At 39.1% G+C, this 27,779-nt stretch overlaps 1 protein-coding gene across 1 annotated transcript in view; it reads right to left on the bottom strand.

The window, feature by feature from the left end:
• Window positions 1-24,332, bottom strand: part of brinp1 (bone morphogenetic protein/retinoic acid inducible neural-specific 1) — a 106,598-nt gene extending 82,266 nt beyond the window's left edge. The window contains exon 1 of the mRNA XM_031754632.2: window positions 23,999-24,332. The gene's annotated coding sequence lies outside the window, so the exon portion shown is untranslated. The remainder of the gene's footprint in view (window positions 1-23,998) is intronic.
• Between the last annotated feature and the right edge of the window lie 3,447 nt (window positions 24,333-27,779).

Below are 27,779 nucleotides of genomic sequence, written 5' to 3' on the forward strand. Positions count from 1 at the left end.
ACCACCTGGAGCATTAGTCTGAAACCTCTTAGTGAGCGCATTTACATTCATATGGCCACCTGACAGAGTAAATCCTCAGTCAGGTTTATTCATACGTAGATAGCTGTCTCTCTTGTACTGCCAAAAAAAATTATCTCACACCAGATTTCTTTCCTGCTGGCTTTGTGAGTTTCCCATCTGAACATTTTCACACTCTGTACCAAAATGTATTACCTGATAAAACTGAGTCTCGACCGAGCACGAGTAAGTGGTTATACTAAATGCTGAGTAACTATGTGTAGTCGGTCAATTTATATTTAATTTCTTACGATGCTTTTTATTATTAGTACTGTGTTAAAATAATAGTTTACGCATTGACTGTGTGAAGCCTTTAAAATGTGAGGGCCCCACCTTCATGAATCAGTGCTCATTGGTGAAAAGCAATGTCCACATGGGGCAAGGTGATGGACTTGTGGTATTTCAGGGGCTGAGCCATGTGGTGCAGTGAACCAGCTGCACAGCTGGAAATGTGATGGGATTAGGAATCAGATACACTCTTATTTGAAGGTTTAAAAGTCATTCAGTTTATATATGAAAGCTATAGAGAGCATTTGCCACACAAACATTTCTCCCATGAACACGCTTATGCTCGCATGCATGAAATGCTGATTCACAAGGAGCAAATCAAAGTAAATAAGCCACTAAGGACGGTGATGTTAAATTAGCTTGGGAGGAGATAACATACTTGGTTAATCACTATTACCCAGGTCCTAAGAGAACTGTATAGAGAACTGTTCAGTGTAGGAAACCGATGAATGTCATCACAAGGAGAGCCAAATAATTTGGAAGAGAACCACAGGGAGGGTTTAACAACTGGATGGGGTGTCAACCATCCAGTCCCTCATCGACAGAGAGATACTGGATGCATTTGCATGCACTAAATTCTGTGAGGGAATATGAGGATTTTGAGAACAAATATCAGCGATAGCCTTAAGGCAAGAAAATACAAATGGCACGTTGTGATACATCACAGAGGTCTAGCTCTAATAACTTACTTTTAGGATTATGTTAGACTGTATTTAAACATTACCCACAAGAGATAATAAAACATCCTGCCCTTACTGATGATTTTTTCAAACATCTAATAACGATTCTCCACGTTTTGATCTAGATAGATAGATAGATAGATAGATAGATAGATAGATAGATAGATAGATAGATAGATAGATAGATAGATAGATAGATAGATAGATAGATAGATAGATAGGATCTTTTTATAAAGTTTATTCAGTTCTTATATACTCATGTGTCAGGTTTTGACCAATGCTACTTCCAGCTTTCTGTATTAGTTTATTGATCATGCTGGTATCTCTACAACTAGTACCATAGCAGACATGGCTGTTATGAGGAAAGGCAGCCCGGAAACTTTACCAGTTTGGGACACTTGCAGAAACAATGCAGATAGAACTTGGAACTACAGACTGTTAGTAGATTTCCAGCATCCTCATGAAAACACTGAAAAATCTGAATACAGAGTATGCATCTGCACAACTATGGTGTTGCTCCTTCAATCCTGTTGATTGTTCAAATCGAATCCCAACCACTAGTAGTTCTGAAATTATTCCAGCCTCCTCACCTGTGCTTTTCATGGGCTTGGACAAAATTCTTTTCCCCCTAAAATCAGCCATCATTTCCTCTTTCTTGTTATATTTAGGAGCAGACGATCATAATCTCTGACTCAGCACTTGACTGTTAAAGAACTTCAGCAGATTGGGGAGTTATAGTAGAAATCTGAGATGTACAAAGAAGTAGAACCGAGGACTGAGCAGTCCCAGTGGCACTCCTGTGTTACTAACCACCACGTCAAGCAGACACTTCCCCTGCCACACAATCTGAGACCTGTCCAACAGACAGTCAGCAATCTACAAGATAGTAGATTCACTGACGCCTATCTTGCGTAACCTCTGACTCAGTGGAAATAAAGGCACTGAAAGAAAAAAAACGGTGCCATCGTTATCACTGATGTTAGAGTCACCATGTTGCTGCAAGTGACAGGCAAACCGGAGAGGGTCTTTAGCATGTGGTCCAAGGTAGGACAATTTTAGTCTCTTTGATACTTAAATTACATTTGACTTTAGGGCAACTTGATGCAGGATACCAGATATCTATGCAGCACAGAAGTTTAGGACACTGGGACTGATAGAATAAGGGCCTGTAGCCGCGTGCCTGAGGAGGTGTTAATACAGAACCCTGAGCTGGGTCTTCCCGCAGTACTGCATGGGAAGACCCAGCTCAGGGTCCCGTGCTCTTGTAAAACAGACTCAGCTCACTGATTCAGTCCAGATTGCATTGCTGCTGCTTATACTCACAAAGAGAAAGCCATATGAAAACTGTTAAATGGCAGAGGTCACCCCAAATGTCCCATGTCACTTTGATTATATATATATATATATTTCTTTGTTAAGAATCTGAGCCTTACATGCTCAATACACATGCAACTCTATTCCTGTACCAAAGGTCACAATTTGCAGGGATGGCCAAGTCAATCAATTTTAATCCATGAATGGGAGCAAATTACATTTGTTCTCATGTCAAGAGTGGTTGTAACTGATGAAAAGATGTGTGTACCAGCAATGCACAACAACACAATATCCTTGATAATGCATTTATGCAAAGGTAGAGCTTGAGATCAAAACAAATGGCAATCTAAAATCATACTCACATTTGCTTGGTCATCTGTGCAAATATATGTAGGGTTTGTTTTCACTTTCTGTTATATATATATATATATATATATATATATGTATATATGCATATATAGATCATTTGAGGTATTTATTTTTGGGGTGGATTAACAGAACTGAGAGGGGAAGAGACAGCGAGTGGATCACGTTTACCCTTGAATAGCAGGGTAAAAAGGGGAGGATGTCTGCTTCAGGAAATCACAAGACAGGACAAGGGAGGCTTGTTTTCTCCATCCTCTTTTTAAACAGCCTTATTCATACTGCAACTCCTCCTCCATTCTGCTTCTTTCAAGGGGATTCAATCCCCATTCTGGTCCCGTCACTAGCTTTGCCAATCAATTCCTCTCTCCCTAGTGTGGGGCCCTAAGTGTCTCTCTTTATTCTATAAAGTTCATAAGAATGGGGAGGCTTGTTCTGCTTATTTGTATTCTAAATCCCAGGGAGGCAAGAGATCAGGATAGAAAGAAGCCTATTGCAGGGAGACAGGTAGACTCACTGGAATTAGAACAGATAGTGTATTCTGTATTTTTACACTGTCCATTGTTCATATGTGACATCTTGTCACCAGTATGTAATATTTATTTTCTACATTTTCAGTCAGAGGAATTGTATGGATATTAGCAGATGGGATTCTCTCTGAACTCTTATCAGCACAGCTGCCTCAGAGTGAATTTATTCCCAGTGATACAGGTATAATGCGCGTAGTGAAGCAAAACCTTTGACGCGAGGTTATGGATGGCTGGCAGCCTATGAATTTTTATACTCCTCTGGGTTATTTTACCATAGTTCATATTAATATGACCTCAATGGGACCAAAGGGTATGCAGGATTCATGCTGGGGAATGACAGAATGAGGAGTGAGAGAGCAGAGTTGCATCTATATGCCAAACCACTGTCGTCTGAATTTGGAGAATTATTATTGCAGAGCTCACAGTCATGTCTGGAAAGGCGTGGTAATGGTCTGCCACTTGCAATTGCTGGGAAGCAACAGAGGAATGGGAGGAGCAGCCGTGGCTAACTTCATTTGTACTGGATTCTTCCCCCCACCCAATCTCTCGCCTTGGTCCTTCCATTTCTTTAAAAAGGACTGCAGTGGCACCCTGACCTTCAGAAAACATGGCTGAGCAAGCAACACTCTGTTTGATAATTAAATTCTCTGGTTGGTCAGCAACCAATCAGCTCAGCTCGGGGATCAATGGCTGATTTTAAAGAGCAAACTAATTCACTAATGGTCAGAGTTATTCCAATTTACCTGGCTGCTGAATTATTGTGTCCACATCTATTCTGGGAGGGGAAGGATCAATGCAAACAGGGGAGAGGAGTAGCAGAGGAGAGCATCCGTCATGTGATGTAGTGCACGGAGTGTGCACCGAGGTTGATTTGATGACTGCCCAGCTGAACAGAAGCTATGCAGGGGTAGTTTATGAGATGTTTCTAAACAGGGAATGTCTCTGTCATAAAGCAAGCTAATTAATAAGGTTTCAGTTTAAGTGTGAGCGCGAAGACCACGGATGGTCTTAGACACTGGGGTGTGTGATTGGGGTGTCAAATAAATTAAGCAAGCTGGCAAACCACAGGGCATAGAAATTTAGCATGAAATAAAAATGGAATTCATTTACATCCTGGGGGATTTCTGAGCAATGGAAATAAAAATATTGTGACAGTTGAATTATTTTTTTTCGCTCTGGGTTTTTTTTTTTTCCTTCGCTCATATTAATACACAGACCTTACCTTTCTATTAACATTGCGAATGGGAGTGCTAACATGATTATCAACAGAGTATGTCTCTTAAATAGCATTTTTAGGCAAAAAGGAGCATAGCATTACTGATTTACTTCCATGTTCATCTCATTCCAGGAAAAGGTGTTTTAAGCTGATAGGAAAAACAGCACGATTCTACCTCTTTAGCCAGAATCACAGTCGTTCACCAAAGAAAATTAGATGGTACAACAGGCGAGCCATTTGTCACCACATCCACCACTGATGTTGCTGGCTACTGTGGCTGCATTACAGATGAAGATTGATCATTTGTCAACTTGCAAATTGGCTTTCAAGTGCTTTCTCTAATTACTCTGTGGTTTTATTGATGAGAAACCACTAACTGCTTTCCTTCGATTTACCTCGCTGGGCACAGTCGTTGTTTTGAATATGTCGTCTCTCACCTTCCAACAAGCCTTTAAAGGGGAAAATAAAAAAGGGCGCAATCCTCCAAGTGTAACAGAATTTGTATGCTACTTCTTGTTCAAAAGTTCGACTGAAGGAATATGAGAATGAAGGCAAAAATGCCAGAATTAATTTCAGTCCCCGAGCTGGTCATACTCAAAATGCACCCAGAGGAGCCCCTGACATGAATCAGAGCCTGAACAGGAGTTGCTGGGAGGATGTAAATGACACTGTTCGCATTGCAGACCTTCCGTGCTCATGCATGTAAATGTCAAGTGATGTTATCCACTGTATGGTTTCCACTGACTAGCCCGAAAAGGTCTAGACCAAAGCAATGAATGAGCAGGGAGGAAAAAAAATCTCTTAGAAGGCTGTTTATCTGAGATCAGCTCATATAAGCTGCTGTAAGATAAGAGTGATGTAAATCTACCTAACCTGCTATCGTGCTTAACTGTTTTTTTCACGTGTGCACACATTTGTTTTACTCAAAAATCTGAAACAATTTAATTTATGCATTTATTTGAAGAAAATAACCGTAAAGTCTCACCGAATTAAACAGCTGATCCTCCTTCGTTGTTTCTCCATCCTGTGACTGATTTGTCATAATTGCCAGTGACTGTAACATTTTTTTTTCCCAAATCACACTATGAGGGTAGGGTGCGAAGAAGTGTTGTTGCGAGGCAACTGTGAGACTGCAATTGGATCGCAGAACTGCATTTTATTTTAGAAAGACATATGTGAGGAAGTATCATCTTATCAAGGTGAGAGCATGATTTCCTCATCCCATTTCAATATGTGTGCTACAGGACTCTGGCAGGAAAAGTAATGTTTTCTATATACTTTATCATTGTGGTCCTTATCAGCTCTAGCAAAAGATTAAGCTCAGACAGAATGATGTGTTTCACTCTTAGTCCCGCCACCCCACCTTAACCTCCTAAAACTGTCTTTTTCTACTTACAGATGTCCATATATCAAGTTTGCAACAAAAAAAAGAAAGAAGAAAATGTTTTGCCAGCATAGTTCTAAGAGTTAATGCTGTTTCACCTTTTCTCAACAACATTCCCCTTTTATGCTTTTTTTTATGGGGAGCTTCTTCTGAGAGAAATACATAACAGCTGCTGTCCTCTCAAGAGAATGGACCACTGGCATTATGTGGAGAGAGGTTTACTCCAGCTGCAGTGGGTTATTTTTGTTTGCTCTTGCAATCCCCATTTGCTCCCTGCACTCTGATGCAATGCCATCTCTGAATTTACTGACCTCATTTTCTTTCCATTTTGATGTCGACTTCCTAATTCAGCCTTTGACGAATTGTAACTCACGAGACTTTGGCAAGAGTTCCCTCTCTGACCGGCAGCCTTGCTCTTCAGCAGCAGAAGGAATGGGACATTTAGGCGACGGTCACCGGTCCTATTGTTTCTAATTCAAATCCATATATTTGTGTCAGGGAAGGGGAAAAAAGGAGGAGGAAGCACAGACTGTGTTCCATAAATCAGCAAAATCTGCAGAGACGCAGAGCAGATGGTGAAAATTTCTAAAAAAAAAAGTTATCCCATCTCAATTCATTGCAGATTAAGCACTCCAAAGCTAAACTGTTCCATATTATGCATGGCTTGGGTCAGTACTGTGCGTGATTATCAAAATTCTAAAGATATTTTTGCTCGGTGCCAAGCTCGTTCTCCCACACAGTTAGAACGAGCCTGCCCACTGCTGAGTGAACTGTATTAATCTATCAACATACATAATATATGGCTTTTGTTGGATTCTAGCCTCCAGATGAACTGGACGGATTTACCATTTGACCCAGGGAGTATTTATAGTCACTGTCCTGAAGTAGGGGTGCTTAAGTGAAGAAACTGACTTGAAATATTTGATATAACCGCAGAACATTTCCATTTGCAGATGTGAATATCATGAAGCAATAAACAGAAAGGGAACACCACTGCTACGAATGGGGTTAAAAGGATATACAGCTTCTGTATTTATAACGTTTCAGTTTTGCTCCGCTTCAGCCTGTGCTGATACTTGTTGTCACATGATGTGTTTGGGGAATTTGCGGGGGGTTACAAAATGGAAAGAAAGAAAGGAGTGCTTCGGGAAATGCTCTATCACATACACACACTCAGTCATGCAGTGTATACAGCAGATCCCCATGCACAAAGGCATCCTGAGCAGACATTTTCAGGACTGATATGACTAAAAGGATAGTGGAATTTTGCTGAGAAAAGCAATTTTCTTTCCGCACCGTACTTCGTCTGCTCTTCTTGGGAGGTTATCGTTTGCAAAAATGTGCCCTTGATATGGGTTAGTGCAGCCAACATGTACCTATTCCCCATGTTAAGTTTGAAAATAGAGTGCTCTTGACCTCTTGCCTTTGAAATTCTTCCACTGTCACTATATTCCGCTCGTAAGCTGTCCTCTTTTTATGCCGTAGCTCAGAGGCTTTCGCTACAAGGTTAGCGTTTTATTTTTCCCATCCTCCTTTGCTTCTTTGGCCTCCTTCCTTTCCGAGACAGAAGCAAACTTTGTCACAAGCCTTGTAAAATGCATGGCTTTATACACCTATTCAAGTCAGCTGTTGTTATGTGCACCTCAATGCATGATTGCCAATAACAGCATTTCCTTTTGCTGCTGAATAATTAACAGGCCTCTTTTGCCAAAATTGCGGTATGAGCCTCAGAAGAACAGGAGTGATTTCCTGAGGTCTTTTTCAAATGTTTACATTAAGAAAAGACAGGAAGTGCTTCTTGACGATTTAATTTTTAATGAGTTGGTTTAGATATAGGTAATCCTTTCCCTACAGGGTATAAAGGACTTAACTGTGCTAATAATAATTAAATCAAGGCTACAGAAATTGAAAAGTCAGCCCTCTCTTTAGCGATGGTTGAAATTACAGGTTTTTATATAAATGCACCAAAAATTTTTTAATAGAGATCAAAATCTAACAATAGACGGATTGACACATACAAATATATTTGCATGTATAGAAGAAAGGAGAAGGAAGTTCAGCTGACACAAACGAGGCACTGGTAAATGTAGATGATGCTCTCATTCAAGTAATAAAATTATAAAATGTGCACTACCTTTTCCACAGATAAGTAGGTTTTAAATTCATATAGTAGGTTTTTCTAAAACATTCCAATAACACCATAAAATTGGCTAGTTGGCATGTCAATGATGTTATCTGCTGACAATCTTATATATATTTTATATATATTCATCACGATATATTTGAAAATTTGCGATAAAGTTATAACCGATGATATAATTGACGAGAGACAAAATACTTTACAACTCCACAACTTTATTAGTGCAAAAAAACCCCATCACTGTATTTTCACTTAAACAAGCAGCTGTTTTTTATGTGCATTAAAGCTATATAAAAATTTAATAGTGCAAATGCAAATTCCTTGCTGAGAGTTTAACCAAAAGGCATTTCCAGTGGAAATTGGCCGACATATCCTGAGCATAACCATGTATAATATCCACAAAACTTAAAAAGAGGTTATACACACACAATACGGTAATATTATGTTGAAGCACAGTACGTATCACTCCGCAAGGCTCCTGACTACGGTAGCCATAATGCTCCGACAATCCATCAAGTGGTGCGGCTTTGTAGCTTAGCAAAGTTGTACTAAAACATTTTTTGACAGATTTTTGAGCGCCGTGTACCACATAAAATCGGTTCGGTAATAACGGTAATAACGACAGCCCGCTTGCATGCTCTACCAAAAAATGTGCTTTGATGTGTATCCGATGGACGAAAGCCAAACCAGTTCCACACCACTGAAGTTGCACCATTTTCACAAACCAATTCTGGTTCATCTGTTTCATTCAACGATCTGCTTTCGCCCTTCTCATTCTCTGTCGCCGCCATGCTTTTTCTGCCATGTGCATATGAAAATAAAGGCCCTGCGCATGCACGTTTTACCCATATTCTTTCGCGATATTTCATTTTCTTATCATTGCCTAACATTATACCGGTATTACCGTGAACGGTATGATATGGCCCAGCCCTATCCGGTCTTTAAGTCTGACGTCACTAGCCGTGTCTGGGCCTAAACTCTGCTGCAGGTCCATAAATCAAATGATCACTGTGGCATCACTGAGAGTTGAAAAACTGTCTAAAGCCTTTCATCTGTAATAAAATGATCAGCGTTCTGCTCTACCAGGTATAACAATTGAATTTTGAGAATTCAATTCCGTTAATTAATATTTAACAGAGTTAGAAATTAGCAGGAAGTTAGCTCGCTAGCTTCCATCTAAATACAATATAGCATGTCCTGACTGAGGGATTTTGGAAACAAATTAAAACGTACAGCTCTGCTATCACTTCCAACATAAATGAAGACAGAAAACTAAACAGCAGTGACGTTTGTAGGGTTACTGAAGTTTGGCTAGCTGCTATATTACGATGTGCTACGTGACCGCTAGCGACACAGCTATGCATAATATAAACAAGCTAACTTTTTTTCCACTCGTTAAAAGTTAACGTGAGGATTCTTGGTGGTCAGGAACAAATGTAATCGCATGGCAGGATGCTGTAAAAGGACCAAACTTCAGCCATGAGAACAACTGAGATAATCCATCCACAATACGAGGTTAGTTATTCATATACTGCTGCATGGGCTGGGCTGTAGTTACATCGTAAGGTTTTAAAAACTGAGCTTAAATAAATGATTAGCGGTAATAAAAGCCGAGGGAGGTCAACAGTGATCACCGACTGTTTTTAGGAGCTTTTTGAGATTAAATAGAAGAAAAGACAAAACATTAAATATGTTAACAACACAAAAGCCATATTAAACGCAGACTACTTTAGGCCCGGAAGCAGGATTCGTCATTCATCACTTAAAGACCAGATACCCAGTCATTTATTTTTACAGTTAAACAGAAATGTTTAACTGCATATGTTTCTACATCTATGACGTCAACTAAAGAGAAAACATTTTGCTTTATTGAAAATTGCTTTTCTTTTTTAAAAACATACCTAAGTGAACTCCACAGTAGCAGAAAAATGGTCTGCAATTAAAAAAAGCTTCTTTTTCTTGCAATCCTCTTTTTCAATTGAGAGCTTTTTGTGTTTGGTTTTTGGTTTTTGCAGGGTGTGTGTGTGTGTGTGTGTGTGTGTGAAGGGTCTGGTATAACTTATGAATGCAGAAGCAAGATTGTTTTGGTAAAGTGGAAAAGAGGACATGGCAGTCACTCAGAAGGAATGACCTCACAGTTAAACGTGTTAATCAAGAGAACACTGATTAGTGATTAGCTCCCATGTGGGTAAGAGAGAAGGAGTGAATTTTAGGCTTGCTTGATTGGATGATGAACTAAGAGGAGTTTGCCTCTTGAATTTTAAACTGATAGGATAATGGAGGGAGGTGGAAAAGAACGGATGTCAGCTGAGAGGTGTGGCTTAGAAGTAGTACTAATGAATGAAAGAGTAGCCTAGAGGTGAAAGAATTAAAAATGAAGTAGTGTCCTTTATTAAACTTTTGCTAAGCTCAATTATAGTGATGAAAGACTTCCCTGGTGAACCATCTGAACCAAAGAACGGGGGGGGGGGGGCGCATCAAAGTAAAAGCACATTTTGTGAAATCTCACCTAATCCCAATTATACATTGACAGGTCACAATCCATTTTTCTTTCAAATGTGATTTGTTTTCAAGAGTTACATTCAAATTAGTGTAGTCAGATTCCAGTCCAGGCAAAACTACTACGATTGCACTTTTATTGCTCGCAAGTGTGACTTGAATGTGCCACGTTGCCTCTTCCATGCCCTACATTGTTGTCTTGTTGGTGTGCTGAGAGCACAAAAAGCACCAGAGAGGATACTGCACAGGCAAGCTTCACCTGGCCTGGCCTCTCCATCATTAAAATTAACTACATCAGCTCCATCAGCAACACACCACTGAGCTGTTTGGGGATGGTATGCATTTTTCTGCTTTTTGATCATAAGTAGGTACAAAAAAGTGCTTTTTTGCCCCCTAAGACTCAACCTTTTTTCCGTGGCACACACACTGTACAGAGTGTATAGTAATTTTGTGGTTGAGTGAGCAGTGATACAAAATAAAAACGGGATCAGTGAAACACACCTACATGGGTCATCTGATGCATGATGAAGTAACATAAATTTGAAGTACCCATTTTAATAGTAATTCTTCTGTCTTTGATCACTTCAGGAAAAATTATTGTAATTATCGAAATCACCTCTAAAACTACAGCCACATAGCTTCTGAGGTTAATTTAGGTTCTGGGGCTTTGTGAAGAACGAATAGTGCCTAATTGTGAAAGTAAATTAACAAATAATGAGTGTAGCATTACATACATCACTGATTTGATGGGAATTTATATTAAAATATGTTCATATTTAAAGAGGCTAATGAAAGCATATGAGGTACTTCAGTATTTATAATGCACATCACGCACCATCTCTCTGTCAGGATACTGTTTAATATAAACACACACACACACACACACACACACACACACACACACACAAACTCCCCCTGTCTGGCTCAGGCATGCTTGTCGGACTTTGTCGTTGTTTTGTGCTAAAATTGCATTTCAGTATAATAAATAGGCCCACAGTGTGGTAATCTGGGATTTGTGATTTTTTTTTCTTATTTTAAACACTTACTATTATATATCTGTCTTCTCTGTCTAAAGAAAATGTTAATACTGACCCAAAAAAATCCTGGCATTGATAATGTCATGTTACTCCACAATTAGGAGAGGAGTGTTAATGGAGTGAGGTGCCAGATTGGCACAGCACCGGCAGCACTGCACTCAATTGAGGAGACAAATTATTCATAGTAAGAGACTCAATCAATGTGTATTTCCAATGTCTCTGATTTTTTTTCTAGAAGGCAGTAAGTGTATCACCCTCTGAAGTGTTTCAGAAATAATCAAATTGGGTATGGTTTGATGTATTGTTTCCTGCATATGGATCGACATACCAGAGCAATTATCCTGGAACATTTTTTTAAAAATGAGCTGTACAGTCTGGCTTCTTGGGTCTGAATGTGAAAATGGTGTTTGTTTTACTGAAGTGTTCAGTCTGTTTTTGCTACCAGGTGTAGACTTGAACTCAGATCAAAAGAGGTATTAAAATACAGCGTTTAGTCTTGTCTGGATCGCCATCACCTGATTATGTTATCTGATACACAATCATCCCAAAGCAAAGTATAATTACTTCCAACATTGTCTAGACTGTGTTTGACTCAGTGTAAAGCAAGCCCAGAGGTAACAGCACAAAGCTCTGCTCTACTTAACTACTATAGTTCACATTTTTCACATCCTTTGCCAACCTCTCTCTTACACACACACACACACAAATATATATATATATATATATATATATATATATACATATATATATATATGTACATATATATAATAAAGCTGTTTTCTGTTATTCTGTATTGTTCTCTTAGCTTCACTTCTGCACAAATCCCCTGAAGTTTTAAAAGCCAGTTCTGTATATTGTCGACACTACTTCAGCCTCCATCTCATCTCAGAGCCTCTCTCCCTTCCTCTTACTCATGTATCCCTATACTCACCTTTTCTGTCACCCCAAACACCCCTAAAATCAGGTGAGAGGTCCCCTTCAATTTCTCTCCACCTCTAATAGGCACTTCCTTGTGTTACATGATCACTGGGTGTCAAGATTAAAGAATGGCTACTGCTTCCCAGGGCAGACATAGATGGGAGACAGAGAAAATAGCACTCCATAATTACTGATAAATCGAGCACACAGCCTCCTCTCCTTCCACTTCCTCCCTATCCACCTGGCCCTGATGTCAATGTGAGGGGCTGAGCAAGTTAAACCGAGAAAAACTTGACCACGCCAGCCACTTTTTTTGCACTGCTGATATTGCAGTTAAGTTCAGGCAATTCAGAGCCAATTGACTGACTTGGAGCTTTTATTCACCCTCCAATCATCGCTTCTTTGAAGTGGGACACACAGTGCTGGACTAAAACAGCTGCAGCCAAAACACAATGCCACCAGTCCACAGCCTGGGAGAATATACCACACTACACTCTCGACCAAACACAGGTAAGGTGCCATACAGCACATTTTCCTTTAATCTCTGACGGGGTTATAACCTACAGAGAATGATGAATGCACCACAGACCAAGCATTCCCCTTTACTAAACCCCACACATGTGCATTGTAAGTGACAGTCGCTGGAACCAGTGGTAAAAGAATCAAGAAAAGGCCAGATGGTTGGGTCTCACCCCACCACCAGGCAGTTGTGATGGATTCCCCAGTTGCAACCCTTTGCCATTGTTTATTAGCAATCCTAATAGAATTGGTGGAAAGCAAAGCCTTTTCTGCAGTGACAGTGTTTTGCTTTCTAGTAGTATTGTATAATAATTTGAATATTTATTTTAGCAAGCAAGGAACCATGTGGTAATGAGGCTCTGGAGATTAAACATCACATTCTTCCTATAGTGATGAAATATATGTGCCACAAAGCTTTATCCCGAATAGCTTAGTTAGGCAAAATCAGGCTCACTTAATAGGTATATGAGCTTTATTAGACTGATCGTCAGTCTGAAGGGCCACCTCATTTCACTGTGATATACAGCTTAATTTGATGTTCATCTGTGCCACTTTATGCTTAGGACAGGGAGGAGTGATCAAGACCTACATGAATCGCTGAATAAGATAATTAGATGTGGGAGGTTAATTAGCGATATGGAACCAGGCATTTGAACTTCCAAGTGCCCCAGATTTGACTGGTAACTTGTACGTTAGGAAACAATACGGCTGACCAACCCTGAATTGCTTGGCAGCATAATGATGTTAATGATAAATGATGTGATTTACTTTTATTTACATGCATCAAAAGAGAGTAAAGTGTGAACTGTAAGTACTCTGGCATTTTAAAGGATGCCTCCCTTTCTCTTGCACTGACCCTCTTCATTGCTATCGATTTTATGCCATGTGAAAAACTGTGCAATGGATCTGGGGAATATGTGACAGTGAAAAGAGCAGTTGCTGCCGCAGAGCATAAACCTTTGACCTCAGCGCTAAGGACTTTCATGGTCAGAAGGAAATACCAAAATTACTAAGCATAGAGCTTCAAACATAAAACAATACATCTGAACAACTCCCCAGTGTGTCCCATAAACGTATCCTACAAAGTTTGCAGTTAATTATATTCAACATCTGTTTATTATCGCTAGTTCTCTGGCGACACTTCCCTTTCTACATTTAGATACCCAGATGCTTCATCCTCCTTTCCAGAAACCATGCTGACAATTGACCTAACTGTTTTTCCTGCAAAATGTTAGTGCTTTTATAGATTAAGCTTTGGATTGAGGGATTAGAAAGAAAACAAAAAAAAAATAACACACACAAAAAAAAGCATTAATAACACAGCTGGTTGTATGTCTGATTGAAATTTGTCACATAAGGATTTATGGTCAGGAAACCTCATCATCATTTAAATCCATTGGCTACCTTTCTAGAGTCTTTTTGGTTAGGTATAAGAAACAAGGTTACTTAGCTGGGATTTGGAAAACATCATGGTTTAGACTGAAATACAGCTTTTTTTCTTAACATTAACACTTTTCCCAAGTGTAACAAGCTTCTCAACTGTTGTCCTTGTTTCTATGGTGACTCTCGGAGCACCGATGATAACAGCAAAGCAGATTAAAAAATTATTCTAAGAGGGCGCACATTAAGCTTAAATGTGACACCAATGGCTCCTGATCAAGTGGTAGTATCTGACCAGTTGAGAGCAAGTCGAGCTGGAAAATAATACTTTTTCAAAAATTGTTGAAGAAAGAGGCACTCCACCGTGTCTCAAAATTAACAGTGACTTTTTATTAGGGAATGAAATTAAGTTGTTAGATTTATGCGTTTTACAAATACGGCCAAATCAAAAGGTCGTTTTTGAGTGGAAGACTTTTTCTTGAGAAACTGTGTTGGTTTAAGATACTTTCTCTGTCTCAGCATCTGCCTCTTTGCTTCTTCTTCAGCAGGCACTGCATTTGGGATTCGGTAGGGATCATTTTTAGAACTTGCTTTTATAAGATGTTTAATCCCAGTTCATTTGATTTCAAATGTAAAATGTCATTAAAAAGCTAAGCATTTTTTTGAAAAAAGAAAAAAGGTACAGCTTTTTGCCTTATAACCCCAGTGCATTTCTTGTCCATTTTTATTCCGTCCCTTCTACAACTTTTAAATGTCACTAGAAGCATTTCAAAAGCAGAGCGTTTAATTTGCACAAGGTCTTTAATTTTGGAAACTGACTCACTACGTAATTCCTGTGCATGATCAGTAGCAACACTGCGTAGCTTGAAGGAGGGGTAAAAAGAGCAAAGGTGGGATGTATGGAGGGAGGTATGACATAACCAACCAATGGTACTGTTACAACTATTTGCATCTCAGGCCATCTTCACAGTTATTTGTTAGCTTGTTAACTGAACTGTATCAAGCAGCCTTAAGAGCATCTAGGCAGACACTACCTGTTTAACAGAATGATGCCCTGCAGCTAGTCCCCAATTTATAAATTCCAGAACATGCATTCAATTTAGCAGGTTTCACTTGCTGTCAGTAAATGTATGCTATTCAATGCCATTGTTACATGGCATGTTTAGATGGACACAGTAACCTTTTTTTTTTAAGTCAAATTATAAATAAAATATATAGTATTTACCAAAACACAGACAGCATTTAGAGGCCAAGTAGAGACATAATATATTAGGAGGCCACGTGGACACAAATCTGAAATATGTCGGGGAAATCAAGATGATTGTTGTACTACCACTGCCCTCAAAGACCTAATCAACCGTTAAAATTGAAAATCTGATGTGGCGGGTACTACATCAGCTGGTAGTCAGTGTAGTCTCACAGGTTTTAAAAGCTGTGTTGAAAAATTTTACACCTCAACCTTACTGGATTTTAGTAAGTCCCAGTGACCACTGATATTAAAGTTATAACTTTTTGTTTCCCATTCATTTATATACAGGCATCAAATAACCACCTGGATTCGATCCAAGCTGGCTGCCGAGCTCCAAGTGAAACTTCTGGAAAGCCTTCTGGCTAAGCAATACCACCAACATATAGAGGCCTTGAAAATGGCATATTTTATTTACTAGCTTTTAATCATATTCTCCATCTTGGGGCAAAACTGGTTCATATTTAATAATCCGCAACAATATTGTAGCCTTCAGGTGCGAATTTGCCTCTAAAACATAAGTAGTCATCTGAAAAGACAGGTCATTATAGGAATCAGATATTTATTTATTTTAAATGAATGCATCGAGTAAATTAAATATAAGAATTCCATGAATGATAAAGGTAAAATAAGGCCGACCAAATGTAAGAATGCCAGTTAAAGATACGAGGCTGCAAGAGCTAACAGAGAAAATGCCCTAAAGGCAATGTCAAATGATAACAAATATGCATAAGTCTGTAGTCAATCAATGTTTTCCAAGCTAAATGTGACAGGAAGTGGTGCTTAGGCAGTCAAGCTCTCATGCCAGGAATGCAAATGTATGCATTGGGACATGTAAGATTGACATTAGTGTACACAGAGCTTCTATGTTTAGAATTCTAATTAATATACATGTCTGCTGTTATACCTGATTTTGGGCCTCAGGAATTCAAAAAGATGCTTAATGTGCAAGAGACAAACACACACACACCAATTCTGTCACAGGCAAGGGCAGCTATATAAAAAAAATCTATAGGTCGGTACTTTTTTGAAAATGCTGTGTCAGGTCATTTCATGTGCTACTTCTGGAGTTGCCCAACGCCTTTTACAGCTCAGAGTTGTTAAGGAAAATTAAAGCTGTGATATCCAACTAAATATGCTCATGTTGTTCAATGACTTATATTTAAGGGAAAACACACTAATGCTGTTATTGCGCTTACCGGCCACATCATTAGATACACCTTACTAGTACTGGACTGGAGTCCCTGTGCATTCAGAACTGCCTGAATTCGTCTGCCATAGATTCAACAAAGTCCTGAAAACATTTCTCTGAGATTTTGGTCCAACAGCATCACACATTTGCTATAGACTTGTTAGCTACACATCCATATATGAATCTCCCATTAAGCCACTTCCTATAAGCGCTCCATTAGATTGAGACCTGGTAACTGTGGAGGCTATTTGATTAAGCTGAGCTCATTGTCATGTTAAAAAAAATGTTTGGGATGATCTGACTGGTGCACTATGGTCGTAAAGGGATGGACATGATCAGCAACAACACGCAGGAGGGTTGTGGCATTTAAATGGTCATTTTGTACTAAGGGGTCCAAAGTGTGCTGAGACAATATCCCCCCCCTCCCACATCATCACATCACCAGCAGCACCCTGAACTGTTGATACAAGGCAAGATGGATCCATGCTTTCATGCTGTTCATGCCAAATTCTGGCCCTATCATCCGAATGTTGCAGTAGCAATCAAAGTTCATCAGACCAGGCAATGTTTTTCCAGACTTCAATTGTTCAATTTTGGTGAGCCTGTGCAAACTGTAGCCTCAGTTTCCTGTTCTTAGCTGACAAGAGAGGCACCTGGTGTAGTGCTCCACTGCTGTAGCTGAGGTCTTGTGCGTTCAGAGATGCTCATCTGCACATCTTGGTCGTAACAAGCAGTCATATGAAATTTAATTAAATAGTAAACATTGAGTTTACACCAAGCATATTTTCCTTAATGAATAAATAGACCTTTGATTTTATATTTCCGTTGCTCAAAATTCTTGATTCATTGTTTGAGTATGAAAACAATAACAAATGCTGAACCAGTAGATTTATGTAGGAAAGGCTAGAAAAGAATATAAAAAATCTTTTTGCACCTCATTTTCAATATTCTCCTCTGATCGGCGATCTGCTGGTGTTTAGGTTGCCACTGCCCAGGGCTGCAATATAGGTCAGTGATGCTGCGATCTTCTGGCATGAGCCAACAGCACATTGACTCACCAGCATCACAAAGGTCATGGGTCAGTCCATGACTCCACTCTCTCTTCAAAAAAGCCCCCGCTGTTTAATTTTTCAAAATTGGGCCATGGTATATCTACTGAGAATGGCAGCTTCTAATCTAAATTCAAGCTTCATGTGATGAAATGCCAGAGAATTTGAAATGCTTGTTTGAAATATTTTTTATCTTCTTAAGAAATAATTAGGGGGTACCTAAAGTGCTCCAGTAGGGAGTACTTTACACTTGTTAGTCAGCACAAGGAAGGATGAAAAAGATTAAAACCTTCTCTGTGTGAGATCCAATTAACATTTTTTTTTTTTTCAGAAAGATTATCTTCCCGTGATTGTTCACATTTAAATTATGACTTTTACGTTGATAGGCAATTCAGTGGAACAATTGAAATTGTATGTTTGTTTATTCATGTGAATGTGAACTAGAATGTGAATTTGTTATTTATGGCAGGAAAACTGAAGGTTCTTTGGGTGACTTTAACCTTTTGTGATAATTTTTCATGGGCGAAAATACAAGTGGTCAGGCAAGCGGCTGTGACACACTTCAAAATGACTAAGAATTTTTTTGTAAATTTATGGTCAATCAAATCTGACCCGCTCAGTCCTTTAAAAGTTACAGTGACAGTTATAAATGAGTCACACAAAGGTCACACTGATTGCTTTTTCAACATGGGTTCAATTTTCTCAAGATGTTGAAATCCCCATTATAGGCTTTCCCTGAATCAATTGTAAAAGACAAAATCACAGTACATTTGATTTGTAGTTAAAATATCAGCATTGTTTTGCTAAAGGTGTGACACAGTTATATTTACATGCATGCAATGACGCACATCATCCAAACAAGTAATGTGGATACCTGATGGAACATCCAAGTATAATTTATATTTAATAGTTTAAGTAGTTGCTTCTGTACCCTTCCCATGGTATAAAGAGACTCCCATCTTTTAGTCATTAATTTGTTTTGGTATTCCCAATATGTGAAAATTAGGTTTTAACCCAGGTAGTGACAAGCTATCAGGGGGATATGGAGATTTCACCAAAACCTATACTTCAGGTACCTTTCAATGCAAGTATTTACAGCGCTTTTTTTAAATCAAAAAGTAGGCTGCTTAATAAGAAAAAATGTTACAAAGCTGCAAGCTATTAAAGCAAAACAGTGAACCTTATTAGGCTGAGGAGAACAGAGATGGACAGTAATTCTCTATGCCTAATGGTTTTGTGTTATGAAGTACAGGTAACTCAATCCATTCTTGATATTAAAAGTATTTATTAATGCAGCTTTAATAGTCTATCATTATTTAGTTATCAGATGTGGCTAGTGTACACCTTAGAGCTGAAAAACAATAATTTTTGTAGGTAAGCACGTACGTAAACACATATGACGCGTCAACATACCGATAGAGAACATATGCCGCACCAAACTCAATTATGGAACACACTTAACAGCAAATGGCTGCACAGTTATGTTGCTGCCCACAAATTTACCAAGGAGTTGCAAGTGAGGAGGAAAATCTCAGCAACAAAACAAAACTGCCAATTACTGGCCAGAGCTGCACATTATTGCCATACAAACCAGACCCAGAAGCTATACTGGGAGGTTTGCATTTTGTAAAATACCTCAGACACATCTTCTAGACAAGAGCAGATCAAATTATATAGCAGTGGTAACATGGGAGGCTGGAGTGAAGCAAATTAAGTTAAAGGCTCTACGTATAATCGTCGACCAGTGCAGACCTCTGCAAATCAAAACATCTTTCTCCTTCTCCACAAAAAAATCAAGTAGATGTACAACACTGCTGTCACCAAGCCAGCAAAGACCAAGGCAATGTCAGGCAAAATAAATTACTGTAGTTATTACTGTGTTGTCCGAGTTATCATATTTTAGGGAGTAATAACTAAGCTTCCTGGCAGTGTTTAATGACACATGGGTCAGGGTTGTGGAGGCTCAATTTAGCATCACTTTTCTATCCAGTGTCTCCTACTTGGCAAACACCAAGTGCTAGGTCAAGATGCATGGTGTGCAGAGGAGTGAGAGTGTGTTAACCCAATATGAAAAGGCCACTTTTGCACTTTTGAAGGCAAAAGCATTGGGAGCAAGTATATGAGAAAAACTGTTATAGTGATTTTTATGCCATCCATGCTAGCATTCCACAGGTGATCTGCAGATAGTGAGACATCTTTTTTTGTGAAAGCAGCTTGTGCAAATAGAATTGATCTGTAATGATTGTTGGAGCTGCTCAGCTGGTCGATTGGCTATACTATCATCTACTAAATAATAAGTGGCTGGGAAACAAATGCTTCATTAGCAGCCTTTAGAGTGAATCCTTTATTCTGCAACTTTACCCAATGAAATATAGCCAGATAACCCCAACTTTATTAGTGTTTCCTAAATGTTTATTCAGACTTGGCTCTACACTAAATGACACCAGTGTTAGAAGAAGATGCTTCAACTATCCACATGCAATATCATCTTAAAATGGTAGGCTGACTTGTTTACATTAGGATAATGGCAACTTTAGTTTTTGGTACTTGGGGCTTTGAGTGTGAATGTTTCAGAATTAGCATATGTCAATATGATTGGTCTAATAAATGTTTTATAAGGCAGCTTCACCCGCTACAGCAACAACCAGTAGCAGCAGCTACACCCAGACCAAAGTCGATGTGAAGCCTCCTCTTCCCTCAGTGCATAAAAATTGTATCACATTGGATTTGTCAAATTCCTTGCTTGGTGAATAAGTTAATTAGCATTACTATTCAATGGTGCTTGTGCACAGCAGTTGATTTGGGTATCTTTTCAGAATTTATATGAATAAAAGCAGGTAGTTTGCTTCAGGTCTGTTGTTCATTTTAGTATAAAAAAAATAGGTTAAATGATTTTATATGCTGCCAAGACTAATTTCTAAAAGTTTTAAAAGAGCACAATCAGTACACATTAACTAGTGAATTAAATCAAGGGATGATGCCCTGATTTTTTTTCCTCATTACCCAATTTCTTTTCTTTCAAAATTTTATGCAATCAAGATACTCTTTGGTTCAGTACAGGGCAAAAATAAATAAATAAATTATATATATATATATATATATATATATATATATATATATATATATATATATATATATATATATATATATATATATATATATATATATATATATATATATATATATATATATATATATATATATATATATATATACATATCAAATTACCTCCAGATTCATCAGTAGTCAGAAAGCAAGCCACATTAGACATTAGACATTAATTTTATAAATAATGTTTTCTGTTTGCTTTTGAGGTTTTGATGTATTATTTAATTCTTGAATGCAACATAAAATGGTATTTGTGTTCAGTCGCAACTATTCAGACTCTGGGCCCCTGCTGTGAATAAAGCAAGAAGGAGATGGAGAGAAACCAGAGACAGGCCACTTTACTTAGTTGAAGAATTACGTGTACTGAATGCCTAAATAGTTTATAAAAATAAAACTGTCACTGTTATGCTGATTTCTGAGTCTTTTTCGGCTCCCCTGAGGCTTTGCACAACACCCATATTTTTCTTCACAAAACTATGGAGACCTTCTTTGCAGGTTTGTGTCGCTCCACGCAAACGTTGAGATAAACGTTGTCTTTAATGGCCATCCAATAAGTAAAGTAAAAACTCCTTCTGAAACTGTGAAATCCTCCTAAGCATTAATATTTCATGACGTGCAAGAATAAGCACTAGTAATCATCTTTAATTATGAGCCTGTGGCTGTGAATGGCTTTTTGAACACTGCATTATAAGAAAAACATGCTTAGACCCATGTACTTTTGGGACTGATAGCACCAGCACACAGGTCAGAAAACCCTCAGTGGAGATCAGCTGCGTTTCCAAAATACTGTAAGCGTGCCAGGATTTCTGGTAGAGTTTGTCACATGTCATTGTGTGACCCTGTTGTTTGTTTCTGATAAAAACAGATTTTTTTTTCTCCAAACCTCTTAGGAGGCAGCCTTCTGGTCACTACAGCTGCAGCCAGCACCCACATAAAAACAATGCTGTGCCAGTACAAGAATACAAAGAGAGAGATACAGAGAGAGGAAGAGCAGGAGAGAGCTGGTGCCAGTACAAGACTGGTACTGTTCTCTATCCAGCACACAGACAGTTGGAAAAGTAATATCCTTATCTTTACACAGAGTGATAAAGAAACGCTGTGCACATATGGTGAATGTATTAAGTCTGTCATCATTTCCTCCTAATTATGTTCATGGGTGTTTATTTCCTTGTCTTTTAGAATCACAGTCACATGATTTGCAGACAATTTATCAGTAAGTTGCACTGCCAAGGTCTGTAAAAGGACCTCTGCTGCTGAATGTTCTCTTTTCAGTCCTTGAAAGCATTATCAACATTGGGTCATCTAAAGCCACGACACAAATATAGCTTTAAGCCACTGCTGGCATTTTCATTTTGGCAGCGTGATTTAGAATGCTTTCCCTCTGAATATGATTACATGTTGCCAGCATTTTGCCATTGAAAAGGCCACCAGATTGAATGAAGCATTCGGAATGAGGGAGCTTTTCTTCTGCAATTTCCGCTGCCAGTGCAATTTTCTCTACTGTACATGCAGAGGAGAAGCCAGAACAATATCACAGAGTTAAAGCACTTGCTTTTAGCATAATACTCATTTAGGATTAAAAAAAATAAAGCTTAACTTACATTTCAAATTCAGTATGCAGGGTTAGTTACAGTGGGGTGCCACACAGACCCTTTTCTAGCATGCTCATCAAAGGCTTGATTATGCAGTATAGACTGAGATCCTGCATTGGTCATTACTCATATGTGTAACTTCAGTATTATGAAACTAATGCATTGCACTCTCAGCCTGGTAATTATAACTGCAACTGCGTTTTTTTCTGTTTACTTTTTTTTTCTAGGTACATTTGATCAAGCTCCTTAAAGCTACTTTGGCTAGCATTTCAAAAAGAAACATTGACAAACAAAGCAAAATTTGCAGTGGCAGCCGTGGAATTGCAGATAAATGTTTCCGGACTAATTTCAAACAGAAGCTGCTCCTCTAATTTCATAGACTTGGTATCAGTATCACACACAGTTATCTTGCCTTTAGCCACACAATGACACCTATAGTGTAAAAGAGCATGAGCTCCCCTCGCAGTTAGCCGGTGGAACAGCAATCAAAGCAACTTGAGGGAACACGGAGCGGCAACTTTGCCTCACTGGTGACACACGCGCGCGCACACTTACAACAAAACAAACACGTACGTGCTTGCTCTCATGTACGCGCACCCTCATGCGTCCAAAGCTACGTACAGGACGGGCCAGCAGGCGCGCACAAACACTGATCCGTCTCATATCAGGCAGTGAGACGAAACAATGGGAAAATATTCATAATAATTATTAATAACATGCAAATAAAAACACTAGTAATAACAGAAAGAATGGGCGCCATTGATTTACTCTTTATTATTATCATTATTATTATTAATCCGGGGTGACTCTCATTTAAAGTTAAGAGCAAATGCAGCTTTCAGAGTGAACTAATCATCGCTAGATCTGGACTCCAAAGAGAGAGAGAGAAAAATAAGCTTGAATACAAATGTTGATGCTGACTACAGTGATCTGCAGGCCTGATTTACACCTCTACTCTGAATGTTGCCCCCCGGACTGCCACTCACTGAAACAGGTCTGCGTAATGTGCCAACCCCGAATACTGAGATCATTGATTCCCTCAGTGTTTCGTGCTCCTTTTACATCCGCACTTCTGCAGCATCACCTGGGGAAGATGCTGCCTCACAACGTGCAGCGAGAGCGCAGGCGAACGCATGCAATTTGTGAGAATAAGTCATTTGCCTGGTGGTCTAAAATGAAGGCTTTGTACGGCAAACTGTACCAATTTTAATACCCTCGGAAGGGCTACGTCGACATATAGTCCGGGCGGAGCTTGAAAGGTAGCTTCGCCGTGAGAAAGAAAAGGGGGAAAATTACCTCCATCCTGAAAAGGACACCACCGGCCACCCTAGTTACATGCTGACCACGCAACATCGCCATAATTGTGCCACAATATAGCCCTGCCTACCAGACCACTTCCTCGTGGTTAGTGATAGACAGGAAAAAAATATACATAAGATACCTTCACATTCTGTTAGAGGTCTAAGCCAGCATATACCGTACTTACCTAAAACTGACTCTCCCCTCTTAGCTGTATTTGTGGTCCAAGATTTCTTAGTTCTCTCGCCAACAACTTCTGCTGGAGCATATGTATCCAGTGCTCATGCTGGTGGCTCAGTCGGTGATGTTGGATTGCGGATGATTTGGCAATCCTTTTCATGCTCAAGGGAAAAAAATCCTCCGTTTCTGCGTGGTCTCGGGCATTGGCGCGCAGATGAATAAAGTAATGAAGTCCGTCAGGAGGGAAAGGAGAAAAGGGAGCTGTAGAAGTGAGATTTATGTCGACGTGTTTGAAACAGTTCTGCTCTCTTTTTTTGTCACACTAGGAGCCGTTTGCGGGTAGAGAGGTGTGGATGGATATCTAGGAAGGGAGGCTGGGATCCACAGACGGAGGGCGAGAAAGGGGAGGTACAAAGAATACAGTCTCGTATTGTAGAGGACGGTCATGGCAGGCAGTGAGGGGTGGGTCTGGACTGTATGAGGCGGAAGGCGAGGTAACTGAGGGTGGATGAGAATAAGAAGCCGCGTCGTGACTTTTTTCAGCTGATAGGTATGCTAATTCTTTACACCGAGGCTACAGGATGAGCACCATAAATAGCCTGGTCATTGCTCATTAAGGTGTCAACATTTGGGTACCGTGTGGGCTCAGAAGGACACAGGCTTATTAAGCATGCAAGGTTTTTTGTTGGGTTTTTTTTGTTTTGTTTTTTTGAGAACAACTGAAAGCGCAACAAAGTGAGAAGGCGTTGAGTTGCGCAGAAGGTGTCACACAATACCACGTGTAGGCTGTTCTTTACATAAAAAAACAACGTGACTGTATGTCTGTGTTAATGTGAACTTGTGATGACTTGCTGAGAAACTCATCTTCATAATAATTCAGCATAGCTCTGTGGACCCCGTTTCACGTTGCATTGGAAGCGAAACCTTGGCAATTAATACACACATTTTTGTGGAGCAAATTTGCTCTGCTGTCCCAGGTGCTGAAACACAACTGAAGTGAAGTTCTGGTTACTGTCCATGGTTCTGAAAAGCAGCAGGGGAGATTCTGTTGTTCTGTCCATAGCTGCGAAACCTGCTCAGTAGATCTGTGGTGATGTGTGTCAGGTAACAATGTTAACCCAAAGTGGCAGGTGTCATGGCTGCTGAATTCATTAATGCAAACACTGTATTAAACGTATAAATTCACTTCATTAATGACTGATAAGGTCACGGCTGCTCAATGTAGTGGCTTTAACAGACAGTTAGGGCTTATATTCTATAATAACACTGTGGGGGCTACATCAAATTTGTATAGGCATGTTGGTGTTAAACTAGGGAACCTCTGAGATCATTCTAAAATCCTTGCTATGGTGCTGGTGAGTGGTGTATTCTGACAGCATATGGTCAGCATACGCATGACATAAGATCATATTTCCTTAGACCAAAGGCTTAGCCAAAAGCGCTCTATTCCACTGTGTTAGACATTACATCAAAATTATATCAGCTTGTACCTCACTTCATGAGGATATCTCCAGCACTGCAAAATGTAGTGCAGAGTAATAGGTAGAATCTGCAGTCCAATTTCAAAACAAAGACTTTTGAGAGGTTTTATAAGCCATCTACAATTCTTAACATAAAAATGCAACAAATCCTCCTCAGGTCATTATGTATTCTTCAACATCAGCATTCATCTTAGCACAGCTTGCTCTGTCTTTCTGTCTCCTTCCCATACATTTTTACTGCTGAGATTCAATAAATATAAACATGAACTGTGCATTTAAGCTGGTAAGATAGCTGCTAAAATTTTGCCTCAAACCATCTTTGGTCAGGTCAGCTAAGGTTACTTAATATTTAAGGTACCTTGTGGGCATTTTTTTTTCTTTTGAATGTTAAAGGTTCCATTAGTTTGGCAGTATCATCCTGATTTAGTGGAAATATATATAGGTGTGAATAGATATAACCCAAAAAACAACGGATGGATTATGCCTGATTTATTCGGTTGAACCCACAAGTGTACTTATCAGTTAAGTTTACTCTTCCTCTCCCAATGTAATAGTTTTCAGAAATGCAAAGCACAAGCAAACACACGCACACACCCAAACAAAAGAAGAAATGGATAGTAGACATTAACTGCTTGGCATTCTACAGTGTATCATGGGAGCTAATATTCTATTTAATAATCCAAAACGGATACTTTAAAAGTATATCTGACCACAGGTTATTAGATGTTGTTTTTGTTTTTGGTTATCTTTCTTTTTTGGGGGAGGGGTGGATTTTGGAAGGTCACAGTCTTTATCGTAGCTCAAAGCTGAAGCATGTCAAATGGATAACTTTTGAACTGATTTTGACATCACTATATCCACTGCTGTCACAGAGAGTTTTGCAACTCACTAGCTCTCCAATGGTCCACTTGCAGTGAAGTACTTGAAGCATCCACCATCGGCTAAAGAACCTGGCAGGTCCAACATTGCGTGGAACTCAATGAGGCTAAATGGATAAATGGTGCCATTACAAAGTCATTAGCCTGGAAGTGGTGGTGACACGTGACAAGTTTCTTTTGCAGTTGCAGTCATAAAATGCTCCAGGGATCATTGATGTTACATTTCACGATTCAATTGGTAATAGCTTTTAATTTGAAATTTCCCCCCCTTTCTTGCCAAGATTTACTGTCACCGAGGGAAATTACTGACATGTTCAAGACGGCTCTTACATTTAATTATTCTCATTTTGTTTTGAAAATCTGGATTCCTGCTGTCTGTGGTGGAGTAACACCATAATATCAAACAATAACTGAACAACTCACACCTTTTGTCAGTGATTACGTTCCAGCAAAGTAAATATCAGCCGGTCTGGGATACATAAGCCACCTGATTTTCAGTGGCACTTTCTGAAAGTGTGTAGTTGCATACTGTATTGCTGTCAAAGCTTCATCAAACACAAGAAAGCAAGCAAAGTGCTTGATGTGGATTTGTAGGTATACGTTATTCCATGTGTTGCTGCAAGTGGTGCAGAAATACTGCAGACAAAAGCTGTTTTGTGAATGCTGGTCATGAATACCACACAAAAAAAAGTACCACTGTTGCTTTGGGTTTACCTATGATGAAATATATACTACTCTAGAGTGTTTGTGTGACTGGGTCATGGCAAGAGTGTTGGATAGATGCATATCTTGAGTTTCCCTATGTCCATAGGGTCAATGCTAGCAGAGCTGTTGGCCTACTGTAAAGAAAGGGGGACAAATTGAATGAAAGAAAATCAATCTTTTATTCGAAATCTGTGGTCAGAGGAAAATTGTGTCCAGCACAGTAACACAATATCTTGGAATCCAAATGCTTCTTAACAGACTTTATGTCAAAAGTAGTTTGATTGAAGACTCAAATTAATATGAAATCCAAACAAAATTAGACTGTGCAGCATTTTTCCATCTGCTTTCTTGTTTCATTTTATTTGTTCACTTCAGATTTTCTCAGTAAATTACATGCAATTTAAGCATATTCGATAAATCCAGGCCCTTTTGCTCTCAGAATATATAAATCCTACAAGAATAAATATAATCAGACTTTGAAGAAAAACACAACATACTAATATAATTATTGGGTCACAGAAAATCAAAAACATGGAAACTCAGAGAGAAAAGTCCCCTTTTCTTGGTGTATTGTGATCAGTTTTGTTTTTGGAGAAAGAGCAGTTACCCAGTTAAGCTTTTTGATAAGATTGTTGGCAGAAACTAAACTTAAGTTATTGCCAAGTGCAGTTCATAAAAGGATATCACTCACCATTCAATTCCTTCAACTCAGTCTGCTTTAACA

Source organism: Oreochromis aureus, linkage group 7, assembly GCF_013358895.1.
Source record: "Oreochromis aureus strain Israel breed Guangdong linkage group 7, ZZ_aureus, whole genome shotgun sequence".
NCBI classification, from domain to species: Eukaryota; Metazoa; Chordata; class Actinopteri; order Cichliformes; family Cichlidae; genus Oreochromis; species Oreochromis aureus.